The sequence below is a fragment of the Anguilla anguilla genome, chromosome 1 (assembly GCF_013347855.1).
Source record: "Anguilla anguilla isolate fAngAng1 chromosome 1, fAngAng1.pri, whole genome shotgun sequence".
NCBI lineage: Eukaryota > Metazoa > Chordata > Actinopteri > Anguilliformes > Anguillidae > Anguilla > Anguilla anguilla.
The window spans coordinates 7,446,272-7,453,752 of NC_049201.1; positions in this window are offsets into that span (position 1 = coordinate 7,446,272).

The following is a 7,481-nucleotide window of genomic DNA, read 5'->3' on the forward strand; positions in this document are numbered from 1 at the left end:
TATGCACACAAAAGAGCACTGCGGCGGGAGCACTGGTTATCCTCATATGCTCTCTCAGGACCGTTCTGATGAAAGAGGGCAGGGCGCCTGGCTGTACTCCGATGTGGTGATGTACGGTTCATCAAACCAAAACCGCGAACGCGAAACACTTACGGGAAAAATTTAAGACGGAACGCACGTACCGCTGATTACGGTTTATAAATTTATTTTTAAAACTGCCGTTATCCAATTCTGGTTATTTGACTCAGCTATTCATCATGGTTATTTCGTGCTCCTGATTTCCTTATTGGATTAGTGGAGGAATTGAGCCCCTTATCAGTGTCATCGGATCCAGAGGTCATTGTGTTCCTCCAAAAGGGGGGTCACCTGACGCTGACCAGTAGTGGTCATCATTATCAGGATCAACAATCTCCCCCCTCCCCCGCTGTGAACATGGAAGATTAAACTATACTGCTGGCAGAATCTTTCTCATGCCATAAAATGTTCTTTTTTAATTACTTGTTTGCTGTTTCTTTTTTATTGCACTTTTTTAATGGCCAATCATTGCAATCTCCTCCCTCAGTTTGGGAGGGGTGCACAGCAGCACACAAATCCTACAAAATAAAAAAACAGGCCATTCCTGCTCTTTTTCACTTTGCAGTCCACCAGCCGAGCCACCTCAGCTGTGGACCAGCAGGACTGTGTACCTGATGCGGGCACATTTCAGTGGTCTAATCTATAGGCTTCCCCTGCAGGCCTCAAGAGGCATTGCTATTTAACACAGAGGAAAGGAACACCACACAGACTGAAACCCTCCCTCTCTGAGGGACGCTATGGTGAATTATGTCCCTCCCCATGGGAATCCTGGCCACAGTTGGGATTAGCGACGCCTGGACCTGGACTGTATGGTTTCATCACTGAGCTAAATTCAAGCATCTCAGCTGGATTTATCACTTGTGAGGCCATTAGTTTATGTCGAAAAAATATCCCAAGTGTTACACAGAGGTGTTGACACTGGCTTTATCAGAGTTAACACATACGCAAAGTAGACCACGTGCAAGGGCAGTGATAGAACGACACTAGAGTTGTGTCGGTCAGCTAACACACGACACCATTCATAGCTCTTGGCCTTTTCACCCGCTCCCTTACCGAGCCTGTGTAACAGTGACATGTTTCCATCTCTTGGCCTTTTCACTTTTCACCCACTCCCTCACTGAGCCTTTGTAATTGCAACATGTTTCCATCTCTCGGCCTTTTCACTCGCTCCCTTACCGAGCCTGTGTAACTGGGACATGTTTCCATCTCTTGGCCTTTTCACCCGCTCCCTTACCAAGCCTGTGTAACTGTGACATGTTTTCATCTCTTGACCTTTTCACCCGCTCCCTTGCCGAGTCTGTGTAACTGTGACATGTTTCCCTCTCTTTTAGGGAACGTGAGCAGGATGGATTTGGCGGTGTACAGGCAGGACCCATGTAAGGTCAGTGAAGCAGCGCCCCCATCAAGGTGCTGAAGAGATAAGAGCTTGGCCGGTCCCCGGGGCTGGTACATCCCAACCGTTTAGGAGATATTAATAGAAAAGGGTGGTCATTCGGGTTTGGAGAGGAAATGGGGAGATAAAACGTGTTCCATCGAGAGGCTCCTCTCTGGCTTTGACACCAAGAGCGAAGCAGCACAGGAATTTGAAATAGGGGTGGGGGTGGTCTGATTGATTAGACTCCACACGTGGAAATGAGGAAACTGCTGGTTGTGATGGCTGGTTTGGAAAATAAGGGTGCAGCAGTGCAGGCAGGTGTTTACCCAGGTTTTGGAAAATCATAGGGGGGGGGGGGTAACGTCTCCAACGCTGCAGCTGCCCCCAGAAACCCGGGAACTTTGTCTCCCATCGGCCCCCCCTGGGGGCTATTCCACTCCAGCCAAGCCTCAGGGGGAGTAGGGTTGGGGGGGGGGGGGGGGGGGGGGGGGGGCATGCCAAGAATTCTAAAAGCTTCAACTGGCACGCTCTGTTTCTGTGGACATGTGCCAGGCATTTTGCGAATGAGAATTCTAATGCAGACCCCATCTTGGGGGAAGAAGCAAGGGAGGGACTGAAGTCTGCCAAAAGGTCGCTCCAGATAAACAGTGGTGAAAGAAATACAGCTGGCAGTGCACTCAGTGGGACTGCACTTCTAAAAAACCCCATACACCTCGGCCCTTCCACCCCCCACCCCCCCCACCCCCCAACACACACACACACACAAACACCATCCCACGCATCTCCAACCCCTCCAAAGTGGTGCTTAGAGTGTACAGCAGCTGTCCCAGACAGATATGTTTGTGTGTGTGTGTATGTGTGTGTGTGTGCATCTAGAGGATGGAGTCCAGTGTGTGTGTGTGTGTGTGTTAGCAATTACATCTCACACGCTATACTGTATTCCTCTGCACTGCCTTCAAAACACAAAACGCTGGATATGGCAGAATTCCCACACATTTGTATGTATTTATATACATTTATTCACATATTTATATACATTTATTCACATATTTATATACATTTACTCACATATTTATATGCTGCATCCAAATACCATGGCGTTATCGATGGAGCGTTACAGAGCTGAATTTTTATGTAATACACAAAATGAATCACAAAATGTTATGTACAGTCTCTGTTTAGTATCGACGGGAGCTGCAGTTTTGAATACATTGCAGCAGCAAGCCTGGAATATTCCGCAGGTCTGCTGTTATACTGTTCAGCTGCGCAGAGACGCGCATGAAATGCAGCTTGACTGCAGGCACCGTCCATGCCCTGCAGAAGCTGGACAGCTTTGAAGGCCTCTTTCAAGGGCATCCTTTACGAAAGAAAATCAGGTGAAACTTGCCTTTCCACATTTTCACCTGCGAAATGAAATGCTCACAGTGGTTTTTTTTTTTTTTTTTACATGTGAACGACAATTTTCACATTTGATAACAAAATGTGACTTGAAATAGCAATGGTTACCTTTTCACACTCTCAGAAGTGGGATTATTTTTATAGTTCACATGTGTACTCTTCACATGTTGGGTGTTCACCCGTATTTTTTGGACACATGGCTTTTTAACTTGTGGGTTTTTTGGTTAAGGGTTGCAGAACCGCTTCATGTGAGCAAACTAAAGCCTTGTCCACCACCTGCAGTACAAAAGACATACTGACAGGGGGCGCATGACCACTGCCCTATACCATGTGACTTCTGTTGCCTGCGTGGTTGCATGTCCTAATGTACAGTGTGCGTGAGAGAGGACTATGTTGTTCGTAATACGTGGAGGCCTCTGGCAGCTGTGAGCAAAAAATAGAAAAGACAGAAATTAAAACTAATCTGATAAGTGTCTTATCTGATAAACTGAACCTGCTGCTCATAGTTTCTGTTATTTCTTCATTAGCAAGCCTGCCCGATTTAGTAAAGATCGCCCATCTTTCAATTTGTGCTTATTCTGCCTAATGAAGAAGCATTAACTTCACAGTCAGTGTGAAATATATAGTTCAATAACAACTGGTTTGAATAATGTTCAGTATAATAACGAGATTAGAGACTGTCTGTTTACTTACAGTTCATGGTACAACAATTAATTTGATTACATTTTTGAAATGTAATCGGGTTAAAAGGAATTCGCTGCTGCTAGGTGATCCATGTTTGCATGCCAGTCAGTCGTACAATCGTACATTTATCTAACGAAGGTCAGTTTAGCTGAAACGTCACGCTTTTAATCAAGTAGGTTTGCATTTTCTTAACAGTGAGTGTTGCCATTCACAATCATATGAAATAAAAGACAGGCGGGTTCACAGGTCTTGTCAAATGAAGGTACACTCTTGTCTCAGCTCATTTTCAGCTCACCAGCCACCAGTGGTGTGGTGCATATTTGGTATTTGCATTTCAACAGATTTCGGAATCAGATTTATGAGCCGCGGGGCATTTCTGCAGAGTGCAGCGGAGAGATGTGCAAGCCAGCGGACGGGACGGGACGGGACGGGACCGGATGGGGAGGGGTGGCAGTTGGGGGTCATTACCCTCCCCTCTCCGCTGCCCTCACCCTGGGACCATGTGGGCAGGGACTGATACGGAGATATGGAGGTTGGAAGGAAATATAGAAGCAAGGCAGTATATATGGATAGAGAAAGGCTGATCCCAGTGAACGTTTCTGTGGTGCAAAGTTGTCGAAACACCGTCTAGGCCTTCCAGTGAAAACTCGGCGACATTTGGTTGAAAGGACAAAGTTTTCGAGGCAGCTTCACGAGGGAAGGGGGGGGGTACGGTTGGGGGAGGGAGGGTTGGCATGAAGTAGGGGGTCCGTCAGTCCCAGTGTTCTTCCCCTTTCACTTCTGACAGCTCCTCCGGACAAAATGGCCGAAAAGGAACCCGGAGAGTTTATTTAAAGAGCGTTGCGTTCCCATAGCCCGGCGGGACCTGAGGGCGCTTCCGCGAAAAAAAACAAAAAAACAAGCTTTGTTTCCATCGCACCACTGCGCCTTTTTACAAAACACAACCTGCGTAAATTTTCACCTTTTACATCTTATCATTGTTTGTATGGCTTTACAGAATGAAAACACAACCTACGTGGATTTTCACCTTTTATCACTGTTCTTATGGCTTTACAGAATGGAAACAGAACTTGCATGTATTTTTATCTTTTAAATCTGCTAACTGTTCATATGGGCTTTACAGAATGGAAACACAACCTGTGTAGATTTTTACATTTTTTACCACTGTGAATATGCCTTAACATTAATTAAAACACAATATGGGAGAGAAAAAATGAAAAAAAAAAGAAGTGAGGTATGGATCATCATTTTTGACTCTCATCCAAAGCATAGTGCAGAAGGCGTTCTTCGGGCCTGTGTTTTAATAACGGGTTATTTTTGAAAGAGCATATACGTGAGAAATGTTGTCAGTGTTTATCTTTGAAAGGACTGAGTGTTGGTTTTAAAATATCCCTCCCATGCGGCCTTGTTTAAATTTCAGAGGAGAAAAGTCTAAGGATGAATTCACTGCATTACCATCAGCAAAAATGGGAGGTTACTATAATATGCATCAATCTCTTAATGTGATTACCAGACCAACCTGCTCCCCTTCCCTACCTTAAACAGAATACACAGAAAGGATATTTAATTAAAATATGTTATTAGGATACTGCAGAACTTGCAATATATACGTAGTATATAGGCAAATGTACAAATTATTGTGGCTGTTAAAAAAGTGCATATACTGTATATTATCCACATAAATATGTGGGGAATTTACATTTTTATATTACATTGCAGTAATCGTTAGCAGTTTTACTGTTAATTTGGTCATTAATATACAACAGCGGTTGAAGGAGGAAAATTTTGTGATGGAGAAACGATGGCGAATTTTTTGCTGTGTGCAGGAATCCCAGAGCAATGAAGCATGAGCCCTGAGCGTTGTCCTGGGATCGGATGGTGGGGGGGGGGGGGAAGTGGGGGGGGGGGGGGGGTTGAGGGGGGCAGGGGAAGTAGAGAGCAGATTTACCCCTGACACTGCAGCTGACTCTGCTGGAAAACTGGGACAGTTTGATCACCAATCGAACTCACTGCACCCGCACAGACCTCGCAAACAGCTGCAGCTGCAACGCAGGCAGAAACACAGCCCTGCAGACAGACCAGGCCCTGCAAAACATCAGTTTGCTGTACCTGCACCATGCAATAATAAGTATGTTGCATTGAGCCCCCACCCTCCCCATTTTAGGGTGTTACGTTCTCTGTTTAGTTTCACACCGTAATGTAGGCAGACAGGAGCACCGCCAGGCCCCCCCCCCCTCCCCCCATCCCTGCACAATTACTCTGACCGCACCATCATTTTTGAGGGTCATTGTCAGTCTGGGCCCTTGGAATCGTCCTAGCTTTCCCCACCATACGGCACCACTGTAGCCACATCCAGGACTCTGCGTGAGGGATTCTCCGTTTTTGAAGATTGCGAATGACCTTATGTTGTTAACCGCCATTGGTTTGGAACATGTGTCATACAGAACAAATTGTCAATGGTGGTGGGGGCGGGGGGGGGGGGTCAGTTTGTTGGGAAACAGAACAATTTTGCCTACTTTTGGCTTTAAATCCTGCCAACATTTACTTTTTTTTTAGATTTTTGCTAATGTGCTGCAAATCCCAGCACTCTATCGATCTGGGAATCCCTCCAGATCTGCCACCAAGTAGCCAGGAAGTCTTGGGAAAGCCAACCAAGACTTGGGATCTGAGTCTGGGATGCAGAATTCCCCCCACCCCTCCCCTCCCCCCTCACCCCTCACCCCTCACCCAGTGCCACGTCTGAGCCCGCATGTGAGCCACCTCGTTTGAAGCCCTAACGACAGAGTGAACCGCTCCTCCGCTTCTGCTCCTCGTCAGCAACAAAATGGCCCCCCGGCTTCCCGGCCAGAGCGGGCGACGGGGAGAGGACGGTTTCCAGGAAACGATGAAGGCGAAACGAAATCTCCCATTAGACCCCCGGATGACGTCCCGCGCAACCGGAGCCACGGTCTCGCGGCGCCCATTTGGGTGAGGGTCTGAGCGCATCAGCGGTGGTGCCTGGGGGGGGGGGGGGCTAACATTTAGCTGCTGCGGACCCAAATTGGTTCAGCTGCTTAGCGGTGTCTCTCACCTTATTAGAGGCTGAGCCCACAGAGGGATGGAGCCAAGAGGAGGTGCTCTTGCATGAACTGTCTCTCAACCCCAGTCTCATCCATCTGGAAACACTGTTTACACTCCCCAGCCTGGGGACTCTGCAACCCCCCCCCCCCCCCTCCTCTCTGTGCCATAAACCCACCAGACCCTCCTCCCAAGATGGCTGTCAGACGGCATCTGCAAGCGCACACATGCACGTACACGAGCACACACACACACACACACACGCACACAGTCGCTCTCACGCTCTAACTCTCACACACACACACACACAGTCCTTCTCATGCTCTAACTCTCTTACACACACACACACACACACAGTCCCTCTCACACTCTAACTGTCTCTTACACACACATGCGTACGCACACACACACACAAATACAGTTCATCTCGCGCTCTAACTCTCTCTCTCACACACACAGACATACACATGCGCATACACCCACACACACTCTCTCTCTCTCTCACACACACACACACACACACAAACCGCCACCACCACGCCACTCCCTTTCACATACCTCAGCTGCCTGTGGCTTGCCTGCCATACAGACACGCATTAATAGAGTGGCAGAGTCATGCGTGACTTCTTAATCACCCAGGAGATCAACGTCTTCATGAGCTCTAAATGAGTGAGGCTGGGGTGGGGTGGGGTGGGGTGGGGTGGGGTGGGGTGTGGGGAGGGTCTGGGTGGCACACACCCTGGGTCATGGGTGTGCCCGTCACGCCCGGGACAGAGAGGGGCGTAGGTTAAGGGGGGCAGAGGGCGGGGACTGGCACCTGTCCGTCTCTGACTGTAAGGGATTAGAGCTCTGATGAGGTTGGGGAATATGGGGAACAGGTGTGTGTGTGGGG